General features: G+C 37.4%; 1 pseudogene; it reads right to left on the reverse strand.

The window, feature by feature from the left end:
* The window catches only part of LOC118803516, a 65,076-nt pseudogene that overhangs the window by 11,851 nt on the left and 28,337 nt on the right, over positions 1-24,888 (reverse strand).

Raw genomic sequence — 24,888 nt, forward strand, 5'->3', positions numbered from 1 at the left:
ATTGTCCGAAAAAATCATGAGAGTTATAGTCGCGTCTTGCTGGAGTTGCACTGCGCTCATGTCATCTCGATTGTTTAGTGTGAGGTGGTCAGGAAGGCCGTCTTAAATCAGTCATTTTTTCGCCTTGATGCTGCGACAAAATCAGCCGCGTTTAATATGATTGTATGTTTTAAGTCTTGGCTCATGCAAATAGTGATGTGCGTGAGAGCGAGCGGATGAGCGCATGCGTGCAGTGTGATTTGTCTATATATATATATATATATATATACATACATATATATATATAGACAATATATAGACAACATTACTGAAGAAGCATCAATGTTTTTTCCATTTTTTGGCTCTGTTACAGCGGCTTCTTATTTTGTTTGTTAGTTTTTTATGGTTTAGTTCATAACACCCAGTCAACAGTGCTGAATCGCTGCATGTTGTGTTGATGTGTAAATCTTTATGATAAACAAAAAATTTACACATTTTACAGATAAATTAATACAATTCTAGGTGATGATCTGCCAGAATATACAGCTCTACAGTGAACTAGGCTAAGCCCCAGATCTTTACACGCTCAGTCAATGTATCTTTCCATTTGTACCACTATAGAGTGAAGAAGGAAAAGGGGTTCTAACTCTAGTTGCAGTCTTGCAAATAGTGACCCTGCAAGATCCCCAGTCTTTGCAAATCATAGTCTGTGACTAAAAACACTGTGATTGTCTTTAGCTGTGAGAGGGTGTCAGACTGTAGTCTTTTAAAAGTCTTGTCAAAGTCTTTTTAAAGTCTTCTAGTGTGTGGTTAGCATTAGGCTGTGAGTGGAATTTGGAAAAAGGGGACAGAGCTGATCCTTTGATCCAAGGGACCATGAGTGCCTTTAAAAAGAAAGGTAAATAATTTAAACTGAACTTAATATTAATATATCTCTCAGAAAGATGTGTTCCAATATTGTAGGTTTATGTCACATGTCCTGAATTTTCACAAAAACAAGTATGTGTGTGTCTGTGTGTGTGTGTGAGTGTGTGTACTTACATTTCTTCAGTCCTGGTTTGATTCTGTTCTCACCTCCATGTTCCACTCTAAACACACACACACACACACACACATTAATATATTCATTCAAATGTTCTCACTTTCTCTCTCTCTCTCTCTTTCTACCTGTCTGTCTATCTCTCTCTCTTTCTCTCTCTCTCTGTCTCTCTCTCCCTTTCTTTGTCTCTCTGTTTCACATTTGTCCAGTGTAAAATTATACATCTATAAAAAAATATACATACATAAATATGTAATGTATGTATACACACACACACACACACACACACACACATCATAGATACACACACACACACAGTTAAATAATATATTTGTGATTAGTTTAAGGTTCTGTTTTCATTCTGTTCTCTGTGTGTAACAGCTGTAAACATATTTATCTGATATTTTAACACATCCTGGTGTCTCTCCTAAACACATCAGTATCACATCTTCAGTTTGAATCATTTTCTCTCCTAATGATGGATATCAGTTTAAACTGAACTGTAATAATCTTCTCCGAGATCTTTATTTTTGCTGCATGAGGAGAGAAAATGGTGTCTGTTTCTGTTCTGAGCCGCACTGATTACAGAGTCATTCTTCTCTGGGCCTCCAGTGTTTCTTATGGAGCCTTTTACTGTTTTTACATTATGATCTCTGAGTTAAAGTGTTTCTTTCTTTGGGATTTTTATTTTAATCAGATAATCTGATTAAATCTGTGTGTTTCTCTGTTCAGGAATCTGTAACACTCTGATTTATTAACTCAGGAAATTTCATTGGTTCAATTATTGATTTATTGTTTTTGGTGTGTTTTGTGAATCTTTTTCAGTTGTGTTGGTGAGAAAGTGAACTGAACTGTGATTGAGGGGTCTGAGGGGTCTGTTTATCTTTGAGGGGTCTGGGGGGCTTTTTCTGGATGTGTGCAGTTGCTGAGATACACTGTGTGGTGGTCTGACTCTGGATGTTTCTGTGATCAGTGAATGAGTGGAATTATAAAGCTCTTTGTAGTGTGTGTGTGTGTGGGTGGGGGTACGTGGAGGTTGACTGATATGGCTTTTCAAGACCGATACCAGTTATTAGTAATCAGGGACCCTGATAACTGATATTTGGAGCTGATATACAATGGGTGTTCACCAGATTTCGGTATCAATCCATCCATTCCACACACACAAAGCAATCAAACCATAGATGTCCATAAATTAAGTTATGTGTAATAATGAAAAATGACACAGGGAAAAAGTATTGAACACGCTTACTGAAATTTTTTTAATAAATAAAAGCCTTTGTTGGTGATGACAGCTTCAAGAAGCCTCCTGTATGGAGAAACTAGTCATATGCATTGCTCAGGTGTGATTTTGGCCCATTCTTCCACACAAACACTCTTCAAATCCTCAAGGTTCCGTGGGCTCCTATGAACTTTGAGCTTTAGTTCCTTCCGTAGATTTTCAATTGGATTCAGGTCAGGTGATTGACTGGGCCATTCTAGCAGCTTTATTTTCTTTCTCTGAAACCAACTGAGAGTTTCCTTGGCTGTGTGTTTGGGATCATTATCTTGCTGAAATGTCCACCCTCGTTTCATCTTCATCATCCTGGTAGATGGCAGCAAATTTTTATCAAGAATGTCTAGGTACATTTGTCCATTCATCCTTCCTTCAATTATATGAAGCGTGCCAGAGCCGTATGCTGAAAAACAGCCCCACACCATGATGTTCCCACCTCCAAACTTCACTGTTGGTATGGTGTTTTTGGGGTGATATGCAGTGCCTTTTGACCTCCAAACATGGTGTTTATTATGGCACCCAAAGAGTTCAATTTTGGTCTCATCTGACCAGACTATATTCTCAGAGTATTTCACAGGCTTGTTTAAATGTTGTTGAGCAACTTTTTACGCGCTTCAACATGCTTTTTCTTCAGTAATGGAGTCTTGCATGGTGAGCGTGCATACAGGCCATGGCAGTTGAGTGCATTACTTATTGAAACAATTGTACCTGCTGATTCCAGGTCTTTCTGTAGCTCTCCACAAGTGGTCCTTGGCTCTTGGACAACTCTTCTGATAATTCTTTTCACTCCTCCGTCTGAAATCTTGTGGGCAGCACCTGATCGTGGCCGGTTTATGGTGAAATGATGTTCTTTCCACTTCTGGATTATGGCCCAAACAGTGCTCACTGGAACCTTCAGTAGTTTAGAAATTCTTCTGTAACCAATGCCATCAGTATATTTTGCAACAAGAAGGTTGCTAAGGTCTTGGGAGAGCTCACTGGTTTTACCCATCATGAGATGTTTCTTGTGTGGCACCTTGGTAATGAGACACCTTTTTATAGGCCATCAGTTGAACCAGCTGATATTAATTTGCACTAAGTGGCAGGGTTGCTTTCTAATTACTGATAGATTTCAGATGGTGTCATGACTTTCCATGGCTTTTTGCACCTCTCTTTCTTCATGTGTTCAATACTTTTTCCCTGTGACATTTCTCATTATTACACATAATTTATGGACATCTATGGTTTGATTTCTTTGCATGTGTGGATTGGATGGGTTGTTACTGACATTTCATGTCAATAGCACCTTTAGAAATAAATTTACCTAGAAAATTGGTGAATTGTTCAATACTTATTTCACCGCTGTATATTTACCACAAATTTGATGTTTGTGGTGTGAAAATTTACAAGAACAAAACTCACAACTTACATTAAATTAATATTAAAAAGTTATAAAAATTAAAGTGATTAGAGCTTTAAACAGTGCAGTTTGTAAAAATAGTAACAAAACTATTAAAGTAAAAAAATATATATTAAAGTATCGTTAAACATGAGGTAAATAACTCAAATAGCTCTCAGTGATTTTTCACATCCTGTGATGTTTGTAAGAAAAAGTGAGCTTAAAAACTTTAAACTGAACAAACTATACAAACATGTTTACACAGTTTTTATATAAACCGTGTAGTTTGAGTCACCTACAGTGTTGAAATGGTCACATCAGGGAGGAGTGTATTCAGTATATGAGTCTGAAAACTGTATAAAGCCTTAACTAACCAAACACACAGAACTGTAAATGTATTACAGTAAAAATATTACAGTGAACATCTGGTGTGATGAGATCTCTATTCCAGATCATAGGGAAAATTTCACTGTCTAGCTCTGGATTATATAATTTTAGGATGGCCAGTTATAATTTAGCTCTACTGTGTTTTAATATCTCATTGTTGATATTGTCAGTTCTACATGCTCTGCCATTTTTGATTTTTAAGAACTGTGAGTTCTTGTTGTTTTTGCACAGTAATGGAGTCTAGACTATGTGTCAGTTAATCATTAACTAATGATAGTAATACATTGAAGCTTATACTACAACTAATACTCACACGAAATAAAGTCTTAATTAACACCTTATATGATTGTAATTACTGTTACTTTAACATTAACAAAAAATAAACAAAAATAAAAAAACAAGTCATTAGCACACCTCAAGAATAAAGGAGTCATCAGAATTAAATCATTAAGTAGCCATTGAACGAGACCTATTAGTTGATTTTTAAGGTTTATAATATGTATATATGTATACACGTATACATTATTAAATATAGGAACACAGTAATGATATGGGAATATGAACATAGGAACTCAGAGAGGTGATATAGTGATTAACTGGTTATGTAATATTTATTAATTTTGAACTTATGAAGCACTTCTCAAGAGAAAAGTGCATTGACTTATACAGTGTTTCCCAAACACTGATTTATTTGTAGTGGCCCAACACAATCTAAACACTGACCACCACAATATAAGCAATGACCAACACAATATAAACACTGACCACCACAATATAAACACAGATCGCCACAATATCAACACTGACCACCACAATGTAAACACTGACCACCACAATATAAACACTGACCACCACAATATCAACACTGACCACCACAATATCAACACTGATCACCACAATATAAACACTGACCACCGTAATATAAACACTGACCAACACAATATCAACACTATCCACCCACAATATAAACACAGATCGCTAGAATATCAACACTGATCACCACAATATCAACACTGACCACTATATATTGATTTTCTTTTTTTACTATTTAAAATGAGTAAAATCTTATTTCTTATAATCTTATATGTGGAATCATCTCCCGACCTCTGTCCGGGACTCAGACACACTCTCTACAAAACTAGACTCTAAACTTTTCTGTTTGTACAAGCATTTTGATTGTTGCATTATTACTCACTAATATCTGTCCATAAACTGACCTGTCCTGTTAATCTCTCTCTCTCTCTCTCTCTCTCTTTATTTGAGCCCCTGAGCGACGTCTGCCTGAGTCGCCACATGGGAGCCACCAGATCTGCTAGAGTCACCAGAGCTCCATCTCTGTTGGCTGATCTGCAACATTTTGACCACCATGGAGTTTCACGCTGTACAAGGTTGTGCAAACCTCACCTGCATGAACTGACCCTCCTGCTGCTGCTGCTGCATAAACTCAAACTATCTAATTAACCATTGCTCCACCTGTTTTTCACCGTTTTGTATACTAATATTTTATACTGATGCTGTTTGGTATCCAGTGTCGACCAGAGGTGTCTCTTGTCTCTGTGTTTCTTCCTCTTGCTCTTAGGGAGTTTTTCCTTGCCACTGTCGCCATTGGTGACACTCATTGGGGCTCGGACCTGGATTTTTCTGTAAAGCTGCTTTGTGACAGCACTTGTTGTAAAAAGCCCTAAATAAATAAACTTTGACTTGACTCATTTCATTGTAGAACTGCACTGTGTTGATTCGCTCAGCCCCGCTCTCTCTCTTTATTTCTCTCTGTCTCTGAGTCTGTCTCCCTTTCTCTGTCTCTCTCAATTTCTGTGACTCTCTCTCTGACTCTCTCTTTCTGAGAAAGAGAGACAGACACATCTCACTTTCAGTTAGTCTGGAATATCTAAGCCTTGAGCTCATCAGTGTTTGGCTTGAAAATCTTAAATGATGATTTACAAAACTGTATCAAAGACATTGACATCATCATAAAGAAGATGTGGAGCACAGCCGACTGTCACTCACTGTTCCAGAGAATACAGAGAAACTACAGCACCGTCCCAAAAGCTGAGCACAGTACGCCAAGACCGATGATCAGGAGGACTAATAATCTGTACAGATTTAAGCTACATCTATTTATAGACACAGTAAAACAGGAAAATACCTCTTTGGCTTAAAATCAGAAACACTATAGTCTCTTCACATAAGGACCTGTTCCTCTGCGCTATATAAACCCTCCTCAGAGCTTGTGTCATTTCCAGGCATAGGGAAATGTGCCGGTCTGCGGTGATCTGAACACCAGAACAGTGACACAAATGGACTTTATACATACAGAAACAGATCTTTTTACTACAAAGAAAAAATGTTTTATTAATAACAATCATCTTTATCCCCACAGAAACAATCATGACGGCAGAAATAACAGAAACAGAGAAGAATTTCTGCAGCTCTGTCAGAGTCTGGGTCTGTACATCATCAATGGTAGGACACAATGGGGCTTTTTAGGAAGATATACATTTTGCTTACCTCTTGGGACAAATACAGTAGACAATATGATAACAGATTTAGACACTTTCTCTCTCAGTGCATTCACTGTTAAACACTGACCCCTCTGTCTGACCACAGCCAAATTACTGTGTTCATTAAAAGGACAGAGACTAACAGCACTGAACACACAGCCCAGTAAGCTGTACAGCAGATGAGTTCCAGAAAGCATTCAGAGACCAAGACATTCAACTTTTAGACAGCTTTCTGGACACCATACACTCTTAGTAATGAAGGAGTCAATCTGGCAGTAAAGAATCTTTGACAAAACTGCCCAGAAAAGGCTCAACTGAAAATTTAAAACTACATTCAAAAAGAAGACAACTGCTTTGATCAAGAGTGACAAAATATGCAAAAGAAATTCAGGAAACTGTCAAATCAAAAGCTCAGAGATCCAAACACTAACATTCACTGTCTTTACTGTGAAACACTGAAGCAGTATAAACTTACACTCAGAACCAAAAAGGCTCAGTACACTCACTGACAGCTGACACTGACTGAGGAGCCAATCAGAACAAACCAGTTCTGGGAGAACCATCTTAAAAACAGAGACCATGGAGAACTGGAACCATCTTAAAACAGAGACCACAGAGAACTGAAACCAGCTTAGAAACAGAGACCATGGAGAACTGGATCCAGCTTAAAAATAGAGACCATGGAGAACTGAAACCAGTTTAAAAATAGAGATCGTGGAGAACTGGAACCATCTTAAAAACAGAGACCACGGAAAACTGTAACCAGCCTAAAAACAGAGACTGTGGAAAACTGGAACCAGCTTAAAAACAGAGACAACTGAGAACTGGAACTAGTTCAAAAACAAAGACCATGGAGAACTGGAACCAGCTTAAAAACAGAGACCACAGAGAACTGATAATACAAATCGGACAAATTATTTGGACAAACACTGTTCAGGAAAGTAGAGCCAATAAAATCCTTCAGAAAATCATATAAACAAACAGCTTCAGGTTGCTACTGTGATCCACGTATTTCCTGAAGCCCACCTTGCCACATCTTCAGCACACATACACACTGATCATCATCAGCAGCAAGATAGGTGCTAAGATAATTACACAGGTGAGTACTGAGAATAAAAGCATGTGGCGTGGGGGACACAGATCTTGTCACTTATTCAGTTTTCTCAGGTGAAGTATTACACGTTATCCTTACTAAGCGGAGACACAACACCCCGCTTACAAGATCATGTTGGCCTGATGGTACTGAATGAAATGATACAAAGTTCTGAGTGTAGGTTACTTCCCTGAAATCTGTATATCATGGACAAATAACACCCATCTTTAAACACAGATAAATTCCACCCTAATAATTACCAAGGCGTCAATGTGAACAGTGATCTGGGGAAGTTAATGTGTAGCATCTTAAATGGTAGGTTTTTAAACTTCCTTACTGAGCACAATGTCTAGTCAAGTTGGATTCTAATCAAATTACCACACCACTGATCATATTTACACCCTACACACCCTAATATATGCTGTCCAAAATAAAACTAAAATATTTGCATGCTTTATAGATTTTACAAAAGCTTTTGATTCCATTTGGCACCAAGGATTATTTTACAGGCTTACTGAAAGTGGTGTAGAGGGTAAAACATAGAAAATAGGCATGGTGAATAAAAATTTGCAATACATACACAAAATCCATCTCTCAGGATATATAAATGTTCTACGCTGCTCTTTAGAAAAGCTTTGGCAATACAGGTGTTAGTATTTGTCATGCCAACAAAGCAACTTTGAACTGAACTGAGAAAGAGAGAGGGGATCAGCAAGAAAGAGCTGTAGGTAATGAAGAGAGAGAGAGAGGGGTGTCAGCAAGAAAAAGCAGATAGTGCAGAACATACAGGTAAGAGAGAGAATTAGTGAAAAATACGAAGACAGAGAGAGTCTGTGAAACTGTGTGTGTAAGTGTGTGTGTGTGTGAAAGAGAGAGAGAGACTGTGTGGATAAATGTGAGAGAGAGAGAGGGGAGAGAGAGAGAGAGAATGTGTGTATATGTGGGAGAGAGAGAGACTGTATGGGTGGGAGAGAGAGAGACTGTGTGTATAGGTGGAAGAGAGAGAGAGACAGTGTGTGTATATGTGGGAGAGACAGTGTGTGTATGGGTGGGAGAGAGAGAGACAGTTGTGTATGGGTGGGAGAGAGAGAGACAGTGTGCGTATGGGTGAGAGAGAGAGAGACTGTGTATGGGTGGGAGAGAGAGAGAGACAATGTCTGTATGGGTGGGAGCGACACAGAGACAGAGAGAGAGAGACGTCACAGTCATGTCTGTGTGAGCTCCCAGATTTTTGTGTTATTTTCATTTTTGAAATGAGATAAAAGTTGAAACAATCTGAAGAAACATAAGAATACCTTAAAAACAAAACTATAAAAGACAAGAGAAAAAAGGACAATATCTGTGAGACATTAGAGGAGATCAACTCAAAACCAAGGGAGAGGAACAAATCCAGGCAGAGCAGCTAAATGGAGCAGCACAAATTCATCAAATTCATCAAATTCAAATTTATGAATAGACTTCAAAAGAGCAGTAGATGTAAGATAGCCCAGGAATCTCACAGAACTAAAAGGCTTTTGCAAGTAAGAATTAGCGAAAATCCCCCAAATAAGAACTGAAGGACACTTAGCTGGCTACAAATACGGTTTACAAGCTGTGATACTTGCCAAAGGTGGTGTTATTAAACACTAAACATGCATGGTGCCAAAACTGTTGCTTCAGACCCTTTTTCTTTTTGTTATTTTGAAACTGTAAAAGTTGGAAATAAAAACGTAATCCTGCTTAAAATAAGAAATGTGCTGTCTTTAACTTTATGCCTTTTGGAACTCAGGTCATCTTTTACTTACTTAGCTATTGACAGTAGCAGAGGTTTTGCATGACACTGTATTTGTATTGTCATATGAAATATAATCTTTATATAAGCTTTATTAAATTACATTCTTTATAATGTACAAGCTCATTGTTAAAGCTCTGAGGATAGTGGTTTGTTTGTGAGAGAGACCGAGAATTTGTTTTTACTGTATGTTTGCCACTCTCATTTTTTATACAGAGAGAGTGAATTCCCAGTCATATGGCTGAGCATATGCAGTCTTCCTCTTGTTCACTGGTGACACAATGCTTTTCTGTGTTGGAGAGCTTTTTAACTACAGGAAACATATGATGACACAGAGAAAAATGATTCCAATTTTTTTTTCTGCATTTATCCCTTTTGTTTCCATCCATAATTTAACAAACAAACATAACACTGTAATACTTGCAAACTCTCTTGAATAAACTGCAGACCGTGAGGGTTCCCCACCAAAAAAAAGAAGAAACTAACAGCACTGCACACATAGCCCAGTAGGCTGTACAACTGAAAATCCTACAGATGAACGTAAAACCTAAAAGAGGAGTTCCAGAAAGCAATAATCAATCAAGAAATTCACACATTTCTAGACACCTTATGAACACCTCACATGTTCAACGGAAAAAGGTGTGAATAGCACAGTTTCCATCTATGTATTTTTATTTACATTTATTATTTTTTTTTAATATATATTACATTTATTTCCCAGTAGTTAACAATGTGACAATATTTATCTTAAATATTTATCGTAGCTGAAAAATTATGTCACTTTACAACATATGTTTTTCTGAGTATATGGTGGATACAGTCAGTACTTCAAGTACTTAATTACAAAGAGAGCATAATTAGATGTGTTTAATTGGACTTAGTGAAGTACATGGCACCCAGAACAAAATACATGCAATAGTTTTTATATTTTGTGATTATATTGCTCTACAGATCTATTGCACTACAGATCTCCTTGGTCTTTTTTTCATTTGTTCCAACTTCAATATAAAAAATGAAATATGCATACTGTGCAATTTGAGAATATTGCCCATTCTAATGTTTTAGCATATCAGATCAAAAATGATTGGCGCAATTACGCAGATTTCCATTAATTATAAAAATGCAACAAAGAGAAATAGCGGCAGACCCCATTCATAATAAAGTTCTGGAGTACCAAGAGTTGAGCAAAGAATACAGTCCCCATACTTGCCTAGTTCTAAAGCACAGTTCTACACCAATGTTCATGAATACAGACACCTTAAACAAAACACTTTAAACAAACTATATCACATATGAGAACACTAAATTAAAAAAACACCCTCTGATCTAAAATTGAGATCCACTCTGATATGTTATTCACATGTAACTACACAGTTATTAGAGACACTTAATATAAAGTGGGACCGCAAAATTCAATCAGATTCAAATAGTATTCTTTACAAATATATTACGCATTTCCTGTAGTTAAGAAGCTCCCCAACATGGGAAAGCTGCTCTGTGTTCTATGTGAATACAATGAGTGCAGTCTAGAAAAGTGAGAACAGTCTAGGTGAAAAAAGTGTAGGTGAATGAGAGCGGCCATAGATATTATAGCATACATAAACTAGAATCAGCATGCTGGAGAGCCAGCAGAAGTATAGAAGGAACAGATAGTTACTGTTTTCAGTAGTTTGTTCTGATTAAACCACACACACAAACACACACATAGACACACACACAAACACACACACACACACACACACACACACACACACAGAGGCATCTCTGAACACAGTTATTCATACCTGAGAGTACTCAGTGTGCATTGTGGATCCTCCAGTCTAGCTGAGAGCACCTTCACTCCTGACTCTCCTGGGTGATTGTAGGTCAGATCCAGTTCTTTCAGGTGTGACCGGTTTGAACTCAAAGCTGAAGCCAGAGAAGAACAGCCTTTCTCTTTGATCATACAACCAGACAATCTGCAGAGAGAGGAAAAAGAAAACAGGTAATAGAGTGAGAACGGTTATTCACATTCCTATAAAACATAACAGAAACATGCTAAACATACAATTTCATACAGTTAAGTATATATTTAAACATAACTTCTTTGGCAAAAGTGGCAGATCTCAATGTAAAGAACAGCAACCAGTTTTAGGATTTCATTCCCTATGGCAAAGAAGAGTGGTTTTCGACATTCACATTCTTTGGTACATTTTTTGCACCTTATCTTTTTATGACAAAACCATTTAATGTCCCATTGATTAACCTTTAGAACTTTATTACTTTATTATTATTGTGTGGATATTCTCTACTGCATCTTCTCAGTTTCATTCTCAGGAACTGATTAAAACAGGCAAAAACACATGATAATATAATCTGTAGTTCTTAACCTAAATGCATGCTACATACTCAGCTGTCACTGTGTCTTAAGATGTCTTGAGACATTTTTTTATGCCAAGACTTCTCAAGAACATCTTAAGACGTATGAGTGAAGACACTGTCTTTGTCTTGAGACATGAAAGTTAACGTCTTAAGACAAAGAAGTAATTATTTTGTGTGTCTTGAAGACGAGGCACGACTTAAGACATCACTTTGTCTTAAGACACAGAGATGTTGTGTCTTAAGACAGTTCAGTTGAGACCAAAGAGTGGTCCATTACAAAAGGTCCTGTGGTATGAGTGTGGTATTCCTGTGATACTGCCAAACTGAAAATTACTATGGAGGATTACCACAGCACTGCCTAATGTACAATATGAGAATATAACTATATAAGAGAGAATAGAAGTGTGTCCTCAAGAAACAGCCTGCTGTAACCTTATGGTTTTTGTGTGATATTACTAAAAGAACACTCACTAAGGTTTTACTTGCTGTACTTTTGTGATTCTTTTTTTTTGTATGTTTTGTTTTTTGATTATTGCAGAAATGTGTTTACAGTGGCAAAATAGCAAAAGAAAAAATCAATTCTTAAACCATTTACCTTACCTTAAAATGTTTAAACTCGTTTCCTTATATCATTGAAGTTCATGGTAGAATAACTTTTAATTTGTAACATTTACCAAAGGAGATAATCACAGTCAGTCACAGCCTTTTGCTCATTTGCAGAAAACATGCTATGATTAACACAACATTGATCTGTTTTCAAATGTACAACTGTAACCAGAGACAACAAGCTAGGAACCAAGATAAAACAACTTTGAGCTAATAGGAAGTAAATGTACTTAACAGCTAACCTGAGTACTTTAGAGATCTCACACCACCAAAACTTAATGCAGAAAAAGCCCTTGGTTCACTCTCTTCAACATCTACACTTCTGTTTATTTTCTTAAGCAGATCAGGGCTGCCCAAAGTTAGACTTTTAATTTGTATAACTTTCAAAATTATTATCTCCAGTATTTGGAAAACACAAACAATCATAAACAAATGTATTTGAGTAGTAATATAAAGATCTTTATTGTTTCACCACGTAAAATTACATAATAAACAGATTTTTGTTTAAATGTCCAACTTCATACTTAGACTTTAATATATTAAGACATGGCCTCCAGTGATGCTGTATAATAATGCTGTACAGCTGTCTCGTGTATTTCAAGAGTTTGCACTTTTCTACTCTGTGTCTAGATTAAAAAAACAAACAAACAAACAAAAACAAAACAAAGCAGCACAGTTCATTCAGTACAGCAGAGGCGCGAACCAGAAAAAAGCTTTGTGGGAGGACAAACAAAAGACTGGCGGGAGTTTAGACCAATCAGAGTGCGAGACTCCGCCTCTTGGACGTTCGGTTTTGAAGCGCGAGCGCTCTCCGCCGTTCCTCCGTTTAAAGCCGAGCGCGACCGTTACAGCCGTTACAGTGAGCGAGTCTCTCAGGTCGCTAACGCGGCCAGCTTATCGAGTTTGTTTAGCGAGTGTTAAACCTCGATTAGACTCTCTTACACTCCTTACTAAGACAGCGCCGCCTGCCGGGTGACGCTTTCAGCTCCACAAACGAGGATTTTCAGCTGCGTAGCTGACTAGTTACCTGACTGGACCGAGTGGAGCGGAGACTGGTTTTACGACTGGAGTTACAGCTGCAGCGGTCAGACTCTGCGTTTAAAAGGTGAGTAGGGACAAAATGAGATGAGCAGCCTCACTAACGGTCAGCTGGAGTAAACTTTTCTGTATTTCTGGGTGGATCTGCCGAGTGAAGACACCAGCGTTAGGTTAGCCTATGTAGTTAGCTAGCTAGCGGCTAAGCGGCTTGTCTGTTTACGCCTCGCGGCTGCGTCAGATGTCGCTTAGCACGCGCTCCAAATGAAAGACTGCCTCAGAAATAAACCTAAGACTGACCACAGTACAGCAGGGTCAGCACACTGAACAACAGTGCAGCAGGGTCAGCACACTGAACACAGTGCAGCAGGGTCAGCACAGTGAGCAACAGTGCAGCAGGGTCAGCACACTGATCACAGTGCAGCAGGGTCAGCACAGTGATCAACAGTGCAGCAGGGTCAGCACACTGATCACAGTGCAGCAGGGTCAGCACAGTGAGCAACAGTGCAGCAGGGTCAGCACACTGATCCCAGCGCAGCAGGGTCAGCGCACTGAACACAGCGCAGCAGGGTCAGCGCACTGATCACAGCGCAGCAGGGTCAGCACACTGATTACAACAGTGAAACTGAACATAGTCAGTCAGTCTGTGTGGTTCAGAGAGGGTAGTAATGATTTTAATTTGCTCAGTTACATTTACTCTAGTAACGTCTTGGTGGATTTGTACTTTCTAGAGTATTTTTAAAATGTATTATTTGTGCTTTAGATTAATCTACGTTTTACTCGGTTACATTGTAGTCAGTAATATATAATGACCAGTTTGTTTTGTGTTTTTCATTGTTATGCATTGCTGTTGTTGTTTTGCTGCATTTACCTCATGTGTCTGTTTTGTTTTAGATGTTTCTCATCAGAAATCATCTGAAGCTGAGCAACTGGTGAGACTCAAGTTTTAATTTTTTAAATAAAACTATATGAATGTCAGACAGATGTTTAGATTTGGTGGGTATTTCAAACAAATATATTTCATGAAGTATTTATGGTAATACAGAAGAGCAGAATGTTTAGGTAAAGCCGGGTTACAGTATTCAAATATCTGCGCTTTGTTCATTCAGTTTATTAATATGTTATTTGCCATTACAGCTGTGTTCAAAATATCGATATGGCAATATCACCAACACTGTGTCAATATTTATGAATTTACTTCTTCACAGTGCTTTAATGTGTAATACTGCAAGTCTCAGAGCGCTACAATTTATAGCATAAAGCATGTGGTAAACATGATCTAATAGAGTTCAGCTCTTATTAATAATCATTTCATGTAATAATTCTCTGTGAGAGAGATTAGAGACGTTGAACTCTTCAAACGTCTGGTTTTTGTCACTGCCACTATGAACAACTCTGACTCTGTAAGTTTTTCCACAGTAGAACATTTTGTATCAAACTATTTTTTTGCATCTTAATGATGAAATTGTGCTTAAAAATCGTGTAAATCTCCTTTAACACAGCTTTTAACAGATACAGATATCAGTACTAAGCTCACACCTGCCTCAATAGCAAATGATCATTTCTGTCACGTGTTGATTTAGGCATGTTAGAGGATGAAAACAATAGAATTGTGAATTATCTAATCAACTTTGTTGTTTTCAATCCTTCCAAAGGAACATCCTCTCTTTGGGCCTCGTCCAGTATGGTGGCAGTCCATATCATTTTCAACACTCAACTGTGCTCTTACACAAGTGGCCTCATCTTGATGCTTCTTTCATTACACTGAACATCATTGTCTGAACTCAGCTATGCGTGTGAGCTGAGTGCCACGCTGGAGTTCATGCATAGGTATTATTTAAAGCCTTGTCACATTTCTTTGTGTACTAAATGCCTGAGTTGATTTTAGATGAGTAAAATTATGTATACTGTACATTATATTCTACTTATAAAGGGAATATATAATGCTTTCCCTTTCATTTATTGTGTTATGTAGCTTTTTGTGTGTGTAAGATACAAAGCTGAAAGTATATGCCAGAGGGAGAAACTCTTTCCCACAGAAACCACTTTTCTCAGCTGCCTGAGGCCTGGAGTTCCCCAGCCCTTTTCCTTTGTTACAAGATGATGTAATCCCATAACACAATCCTTATTGCCCACCTACCAGCGAGCTTGGTACACATAAAATGTCCACAGCTTGGCTCTATTCCAGCTACCAGCACATCTGAGTCTGGTATTAATTGTTTGACAGCTGATCATTATCTGGCTCAGGTATGTTAGGAGTGCTACTGGGGTTTAGACCTCTGTATAACTCTGTTGGTCAGTTTTTCTATTTAGTCCATATGAATTTGTCTTAAAAAGTTTCCCATCATTTATAATTGTTCATAGTACTATATTGTTAATAACCTCAGCATAACTTATATACGTAATAACAGCAGACCTTAAAATCAGATTCATTGGTTTGTGGAACTGTGTATTATTGCAGTATATTTCAAATTTCTACACAAAGTCAGTTAACATGTTTTTCTCCGTCTGTAGAACAAATCAAGTGTGATGACGCTATTGTACTGTGCATATACACAGTTGTAAAAACAATAAACAATAACTGTAATTATATTTTTTGAAAGCTATGTGGGTGCTTTTTCATGGGCTATGCTTTGGATTGCAGAGTAAATTATTTGAATGTAGAAGCATTCTGAATTTTTTAACAGATTAACAAGGAAATACAAAACTGTAAAATAGTGATTTTCCATACCCCTTTAAATTACTTTACTGTAATTTATGCATACTTATTATTGTTCTTGTTCTCCTTATTATTATTATTTTAAAAGTTGATAAAATGATACCTTCATTAAAAAATGAAGCAACTGTAAAATAGTCTGTAAAAAAATGTATTTAACACATTTTAAGGAGAATTCCACATTTTTCTAAACTTGGCATAATTCTGTCATTGCGATGTAAACAGAATCATTTAGTGGTTTCATATAAAATGGCTTATTGTAGAGAAAGCTACAGACTGGGAACCATGTGCCTATTATTATTATTATTACTTTCGTTGTTAAATTTGTTCTGAAATGTATAAATGTAGTATGTACTAATGTATGTAATGTTTATATGTTATTAAAATGATATGCAATATATTAAAATAAATGATACCATTATGCATCCTACATAAAACAAAAAAATTAAATAATGAAAAAAAAAATAATTACTATAATTTTAGCTATAAAAATGTTACATTTTAAAATTCCCTTAAAATATTTAAAAGTAAAAGATTTATTTAAAAAAAATGTAGGTAAAATTTAAAAATATGTATTATGCATCCTACATTTTGAGACGTCTTCCATCCATCCATCCATCATCTAAACCGCTTATCCTTCTGGGTCGCGGTGGGGTGCTGGAGCCTATCCCAGCTGTCATTGGGCGGAAGGCAGGATACACCCTGGACAGGTCGCCAGTCCATCACAGGGCAGACAGACAGACATACACATTCACACACACACCTAGGGGCAATCTAGCATGTCCAATCGGCCTGACTGCATGTTTTTGGACTGTGGGAGGAAACCGGAGTACCCGGAGGAAACCCACGCAGACACGGGGAGAATAGGCAAACTCCACACAGAAATGACCCTGGTCACCCGGCCGGGAATTGAACCCAGACCATTCTTGCTGTGAGGCGACAGCGCTACCCACTGCGCCACTGTGCCGCCTTTGAGACGTCTTGAGATGTTATTATTGCCAAGACATCTTAAGATCCTGACATGCCTCAAGACATGGTGATGGCTGGGTATGTATATATAGCACTTATTTGCATTAAAGTATCAGCGAATAAGCCAGTTTAGATTTGGAAACTCACTGCTCATCTTGATATTGTATTCTTAATTCTAAATACACATAAAATATAGTACTTTCTTTGGTCTGGATAGTGTAGATTATCAGTGATCTGTTATCAATATCATAAAGATACAATTTACAAGTCGAAGTTGTTGAGAAAAACAAATTTAAATTTGAAAGACTTGCAAAGTAAATAAGTGTTCATAAAAAGACATAATTAAACATATCTAAATTCTGTTAGTAAACTTTTTTCTGAGTAGACAAGAGTTTCCTGAAAAAAAATATACATGGCAAAGCTTTTCACAGTAACAGAAATTTTGACCAGGGATCCGCAAATTTTTGCATGCCACTGTAAGTGCAAAGTAGAGTCATTTTAATATGCCCATTTTATATCAATTTGATTGAGGCTTTATTCCTGTCACAGCCTAAACAAGATCACTAATAATATTTTTTTAATGTTCTCCTCTTGTTAATAAAAATACACTTGATTTAAAAATCTGTACACATTAATTTCAGGGAGTGAATCAGTGTCCCTCACAGCGCTGTTATTCATGTGATCTTTAATTGTTTCTTAAAGATTTTCTGCTTTTCACACTTTTTGCTGTTTAGCCTATTGTTTCTGCATGGGTTGAGTTGAATTAATTGGGTTTGGGGGTTACTATTGTACGAATGAAGTTAATGACTGTTGACCATGTCAAGCCAAATTTAGTGGATTTGCTACTGATGGATGGTGAAAGATGATTCAGTGATTTATAATCAGTGAGTAGGTTTCCAGGGGGTTAGTTCTCCTTGATTGCTAGTTCATCAGAATTGTTTTGGTGATTGTTAGCACTATAACAATCATTCTTTTTCCTTGATGATATTTCTGTTGGTATGTCTCCTAATAGAGTGATAAGAATGGTAAGATGGGCTGATTCAATGGTGTCATTAATTAAACATTTGTTGGCAAAAGTGTTTGATGGGTGTGCAGCACCATATGGAATGAGTTTAACTGTCAGGAGTGTTTAATGAGCAATGAGAGCAAATTTCAGAGCCTATGAATCCCATTTTAATATTTTTTTCCAGTGCAGTGCAAACTGAATAATTTTAAACTGTATGAGGTACAGGCTGGTGCTATTAGTCATGTATTTTGCAGTGCTGCCTCTGCTGTGCTACCAGCAATTGACTAACATAATTTAAAGGTGGAAACCCTGGCTTGTCTAATCACATCAGACCTCCTATGTTTTAAACCAATCATTACAGACCTTGTAAGATATAAGCCAATCATATCAGTCCTAGAGGAGGGTCTCTGGTTTTGCACTGTAATTGGCAACTGCTGAAGCTGAAGCAAGCTTTTTGACTAAAAAATCACTAAAATATACATTAGAACTTTAAAATCTATAGTATACAGAGTGAAACAGTCAGCAGTGCAAGAGTAAATCCACCCACAATATGGATGTGTGGTAAATTATAGTCAGTATAGCTGGCTGTCAGGTTTTTGCTCAGTTACTTGTTAGCTTATGCTAGCTAATTTAGAGTTTACATGATGCAAAGAAAAGGGGTTAGGTTAAGACTAACATTAGCTAGTTGACAAACCAAAATTTTAACTTCACTTCAAAATGAAGTTAGAGTGTGAACAAGCAAAAGAGATAATAGAGATAAAAGAGAAATAACATTATTGACAACTTTTTACATTCTTTGCTTTGTATTTCTCTTCAGTATTTGGAATAAATGACTCCCAAATTTGCTATATATTGTTGTTTATAATAAGTTAATGTCAGTGAAAAGGCCATAGTGTTGATCATAATGCAATTTTATATCCCTACATTTCTTAACCTGTAGATAGAAATTAAGAGGCAGCTGCTCTATCGAAGGACAGTGAAATGGGAACATTTTTACCAAGAAACATCTTGTATCACAATAAATCTTACCTAAGATAACCTACCTCTTGCACTGTCAACCAGACTGAGGACAGGGATGGGGCTTTGTGTAGTGCTTTTTTAAATAATACAGATATTTTTCTCTGCATCTTGGCCTGGCGATCCCAAATGGAATTCAGTATTTTGCTAACTATAACCTGTGATAGTGGCGGTAAACTCAGCTTGCTGCCATACGATTCACGCAATATTAAATATTAAATAAGATGCAATGATATCACAAGCCATGGCTATCTAGCAAGCCAGAAGTCTAAACAACTGGATTAAGGGATGGCTACTAACCTTAGCTGGTACTAGCCATAGCCAACTATCTGGCAAGCCCAACAATGCCTATATTTCTCAGACACACTGTGTGTAATTACTTGTATTTAATTTTCTCCAGATTTTAAAAAGGGATTGATCGCTCTACTAACCACTTCAGCAACACACCATTCACAAACCATTGAGCACTGATGAACACCTGAGTGCTATATTCATTTGTGAGTCCTGGGAGTTGTTTTATAATCATTTCTTCTTTCTAGCATTTATTGTCATATATACACAAATGCAACAACCATAGCCCACTTAAACATGAGCCTATAATTGTCAATTTTCCACATTGCTTAATTATTAACTAAAGGTCAGTTTCTAGAACTAGTTGGAACTGGTTCAAAATGTTAGACTGTCAAAAAAAGTCTGATGCAGAATTACAGTTTAATATTACAGTCCCCTTTCTCACAAGCTCAGAATATTCTATGCACTTCCTGCTTTAGATAGGTTGGTTAAAAGACTTACACTGATGAGAATTAATCAGCAAGGAAAGTATTTAGTCCAATACTGCTGCTATTGCTAGGTAAAATGGAACATTTTATTGACGTGATAACAAATATTAGCATTAAACCCAGGGTGGATAAGTGACTACAAACTACTATAAACTAGACGCTAACATAATACTGAAACAAAAAGGCGTTTGAGGAAATTAGTACTATTGCAGCAGAAGCTGCTTATAAAGTTGCATCTTCATTAAAAATTGCCACATTATTATATAAGACAGAAACAAACTTTCTTCTTTAGCCAATTAATCCATTTTAAACTGTGTGATATTGAAAATTTCTTACATTTTATATGTTGATACTTGCAGATACCTTGCTTAGTGTTGCAACTGCATTGCTCTTTAAAGTTTATTTACTAATGTTTTTTCTTTCTTTTTTCCTTTTTAATAATATGTAATACAGGACTGCACACTGGGGCGTTTTCAAATTTTGTAGTAAACAGTGTTTTGTATTCACAGTATCCAAGTACACTGACTTGTTTCATCATGTTGTGATAGAAAAATGATGTCTGCTGTCAATTACACAGTGTGAACAGGTTGGAGCTGTTTAAAATACCACAGAAATTTGCATGTTGGCCTATGGTAACTGTATGTAATACATGTGATAACCCACTTGGGGCTCAGGTTTACTACCCAAATTACCCCACATGGGCCCATCATTAGCCTATATAAGGGGATACAATAAGGGGCTCATGCAGGGCCAGTGGATGATTGCTCACACAGGTCCTACTTGCAGTTTGGCCCTATTAGTTGTACACAAACACACACAAGGCCCTTATGGAGCCCATGGACTCCAATGGATTTTCTGATATAGAGCAAGGGAAATCATTAGTGATGTGAACACCAAGGAACTAGGAGATTTTGACTCTCTCCACGGTTGAACCCTCAATGTGTAGTGGAGAGTGACCTCTGAAGTTCCTCCTGAAGTCTACAATAATGTTTTCCATCTTACCTATATTAAGAGATATATTGTTATCTCTGCACCAGTCTGCAAGACACCCTATCTCCTCCTTGTATGATGACTTGTTGTTGCTGATAAGAACCACCACTGTAGTATCATTAGCAAACTTGATGAGGTGGTGTTGCTGATCCTGATCGACTGAGGTCTCCCAGTCAAGAAGTCCAGGATCCAGTTGCAAAAGGAGGTGTTCAGGACCAGCAAGCTCAGATTTAAATTGCTGTGGGATGATTGTGTTGAATGCTGAACTAAAGTCTATGAAAAGCATTCTCATAAAATTGTCTTTTCTGTCCAGGTGGGCCAGTGAGAGTTAAATGGCAGAGGATAAGGCATCCTCTATAGGCCTGTTAGAGTGAAAGCTACAAACTGGAGTGGATCCAGTGTGGAAGGAAGACTCTTTATGTGTTTTACTACCAACTGCTGGAAGCACTTCATGATGATTGGAGTGAGTGCACAGGTAGGTAGTCATTGAGGCAAGACAGATGATTTCTTTGACACAGGGATGATGGTAGTCATTTTGAAGCACTGCAGGACAACTGTCTGGCTCAGAGAAATGTTGAAGATGTCGGTTAGGACATCTACAAGCTGGTCAGCACATCCCATGACCACCCAGCCAGGTAATACTTGGTCAGTGGGAGAAGAGATGGTCTTCCTTGCTGGCTGATTCTTTTGTGTTTCATGTTGTACATAGAAAATGTTCAGTGCATCCTGGAGCAAGGCATCACCATCACAGACATGTGATGTCACTTTATAGTCAGTGATGACCTGAATACCCTGCCACATACGGCGTTTGTCTTTGGTGTCCTGAAAGTGTCCGTGGCTTATCTATGCATTGTTGCACTTTGCCCGTCTGATAGCTCAGGAGAAGTTTGCTCTTGCTGTGCTGGCAGCTGCCTTGTCATCTGACCCAAAGGCAGCATTACAGGCTTTGTGCAGCCTTCTGCAGTAAGTAAGTAAGTAAGTAAGTAAGTAAGTAAAGTTTATTTATATAGCACTTTTTACAACAGGTGTTGTCACAAAGCAGCTTTACAAGGAAATCAGCATCCAGGTCCAAGCCCCCATGAGCAAGCCAGTGGTGACAGTGGCAAGGAAAAACTCCCTAAGAGAAACAGGAAGAAACCTTGAGAGGAACCAAGACTCAGAAGGGGAACCCATCCTCCTCTGGTCGACACTGGATAGTAAACATTGTTAGTATAAAGTATTATAGTACAAAAAAAAGCAGTCATCTACAGCTCTTGGTTAGCACGTGTGGTGATGATCTTAAAGGAAGTCACATCATCTATGAACTAATGTAGGCAGTCACGGATGCTGTATATTCCCTGTGTGCTCAAAACAGTCCTGAAGCGCTCAGATGGTTTAGCTGTTAGCCTAGCACAGATGCCACTCTTTCATTTTCTTTTCTACTGACACTGCTTTCGACAACTTCTCTCCCAGCTAGCAACACCATCTGAGTCATGGTTTCACAAAGTGGTCATGTAGCACCTCCAACAGTCTATCATTTATTGCAATTGAATTCTGTTTTCTAATGTCAAGCAGTGTCTGGCAATGACAGACATGTTCACCAGTGTTTCTGATGCACATCTTGGGCAAATTTGTTTTGCAAAACTGACTACCAGAAACAAAAACACCATATTTTCAGCTGTAAAGGTGCCACCATCTTGGATAAAAAAAATATCATAGCTAATTTCAGTAATAATACAGTAATAACACATGGCTACTGCTCAGTAGAAACAATTAAGCACATACTGAATACTGATGAATCTGAGATGACAAAGTTTGTATTCTTCATTCATACAGAAATTCTCCATTACTTCTTAAACAAGACAGTAAGATTATAGGAACCGAGCAGTTGCCACTGACTCATCTCTATACTGACGTACAGTATATTTAACAGTCAAATAGAATGTGTTTTGTAACTTTCATTTCTTTGTACACTTTTTTGGTCAAATATGTTTTGTTATATTAATGTATAAACATATAACATAATCATGAATAAATAAAAATCTATTCAGGGAATAAACTGCCTTTGATACTAAGCCCACACTATACCTACTTAAGAAATATCCAAATAATGCTTGTATTCTTACATTTATAAAGGGCTGGTTTCCCAGACAGTGATTAATCCAGAGAGGATTTTGAATGGTGATTTTCCACTGAACAGAAAGTACAGTACAAGATTAGGCTTAATCCCTGTAAAACTGGAAAACTGGTCTAATGTATTTATGGTCATAAAAGATTCATTACACAAAATCTGGGCACATAAGAGTACCTACTTTTACATGACATATTGCTGTAGCACTCAGGAACTATACGGTCAACTATATCATTCCCATGCCCTGACACTAGGTGGAGCTGTTTTGTTTATCAGTTTGTGGTAGATGTATACCAGCAAACCAGATATTCCACTGTTTCTGAAGGAGTCACAATAAAAAAAAAATCAGCAGTAAGTCAAGAGTTCAGTTTTCTCTTTTGCTGTCAACCATGGTGGTGAAATAAACCACTTCTTTTTATGTTACTGTTTTTCGCGTCTCTGTCTTCCTAGCCCAGGACATTTGTGCTCCTGTCATTCCATGATCAAGTTTATGTCTTTTGTCCCCACTCGCTCCACTACTACACGACTATTACTATGTCGCCTTACGAGAACAAAAAAGGCCTATTCTGCTTCACCAATAGCTTCAGCTCAATTGCTTTGAGTTATTCATTTGCTGCTTAAATCTTGCTTAGGCTAACCATACACTAGAAGACTTTGACAAGACTTTGAAAAGGCTTTTGAAAGACTAAAGTCCGACACCCTCTCACATCTAAACGACAGGTTTGCAGTTTTTAGTCACAGACATAAAATATAACAGAATTTTGACTGGGGATCTTGCAGTGTAACTATTTGCAAGACTGCATCTAGACTTTTGAGATTATTTCCCATCATGTGGCTGGTAGAAATTTACAAGCAGAGAAACCCTTTTCCACTCTGTCATGGTACAAATGAGAAGACACCTTAGCTGGGTGTGTAAAGATCTGGTGCTCAGCCCAGTTCACTGTATATTCTGGCAGATCATCACCCAGAATTTTTTAAATTAACCTGTAGAATGTTCAGTTACTTTACTATTTAATAAAAAGATTTATACATAAACAAAACATGCAGCGATTCAATGTTGTTGATTAGGTGTTATGAACCATAAAAAACAAACAAACAAAATAAGAAACCGCTGTAACAAAAAGCAAAAAATAAAAAAAAATATTTCCTTACATCACTGTTACAGACTCAGTGAACTTATTGTGAAATATTTAGTTTACATTTTAAGTTAATATGATTTTTGTTTTAAAGTGGAGCAAATTTGCCTTTTTTCAGGCTATCATGCATTAATTTTCTCCCTCACACTCTCTCTCTCTCTCGCGCCCCTGGCATGTCACTATTTCATGAGCCAAGACTTAAAATGTACGGTAATATTAAACACTTTTGATTTTGCCGTAGCGTCAAGGCGAGAAAAAGACTTAAGACTTAAGACCGCCATCCTGACCACCTTATACTAAATGATCGAGATGACGTGCACAAGACACAACTCTAGCAAGACCCCAACATTGGAAATTTGAAACCGCTTTAAAAGTTGTTTGGTGTGAGGCCGGCATTACTCTCTAACTGTTTGCCTTCTGACTTTGTTTTGTGTCTTTTGACACCTTTTAGCTTCTTATATATTTTGTATATAGATTCCCTTCTGGTGCACTTTGTAACAACTTCACCAGGTGTAAATAAAAATTAGGTTGTAATTTTGTTTTATTTTGCTTTGCCTTTTGTTTTTGTGTCATCCAGGGTGGCAGGCTATTTGCTTTTTGTTTATTCTTTTTTGTGTTGGACAAACCCAAAGTCTAACTGGTTCCTGCTTCTTGGTCCGTGTACCTTCTGTTCATTTCATTTTCATTTTAAAAACCAGTATGGGTCGATTCTCATTTCTGATACTGTTATTGTTGGTGG

Source organism: Colossoma macropomum, unplaced genomic scaffold (genome assembly GCF_904425465.1).
Source record: "Colossoma macropomum unplaced genomic scaffold, Colossoma_macropomum, whole genome shotgun sequence".
In the NCBI taxonomy this organism is placed as follows: domain Eukaryota; kingdom Metazoa; phylum Chordata; class Actinopteri; order Characiformes; family Serrasalmidae; genus Colossoma; species Colossoma macropomum.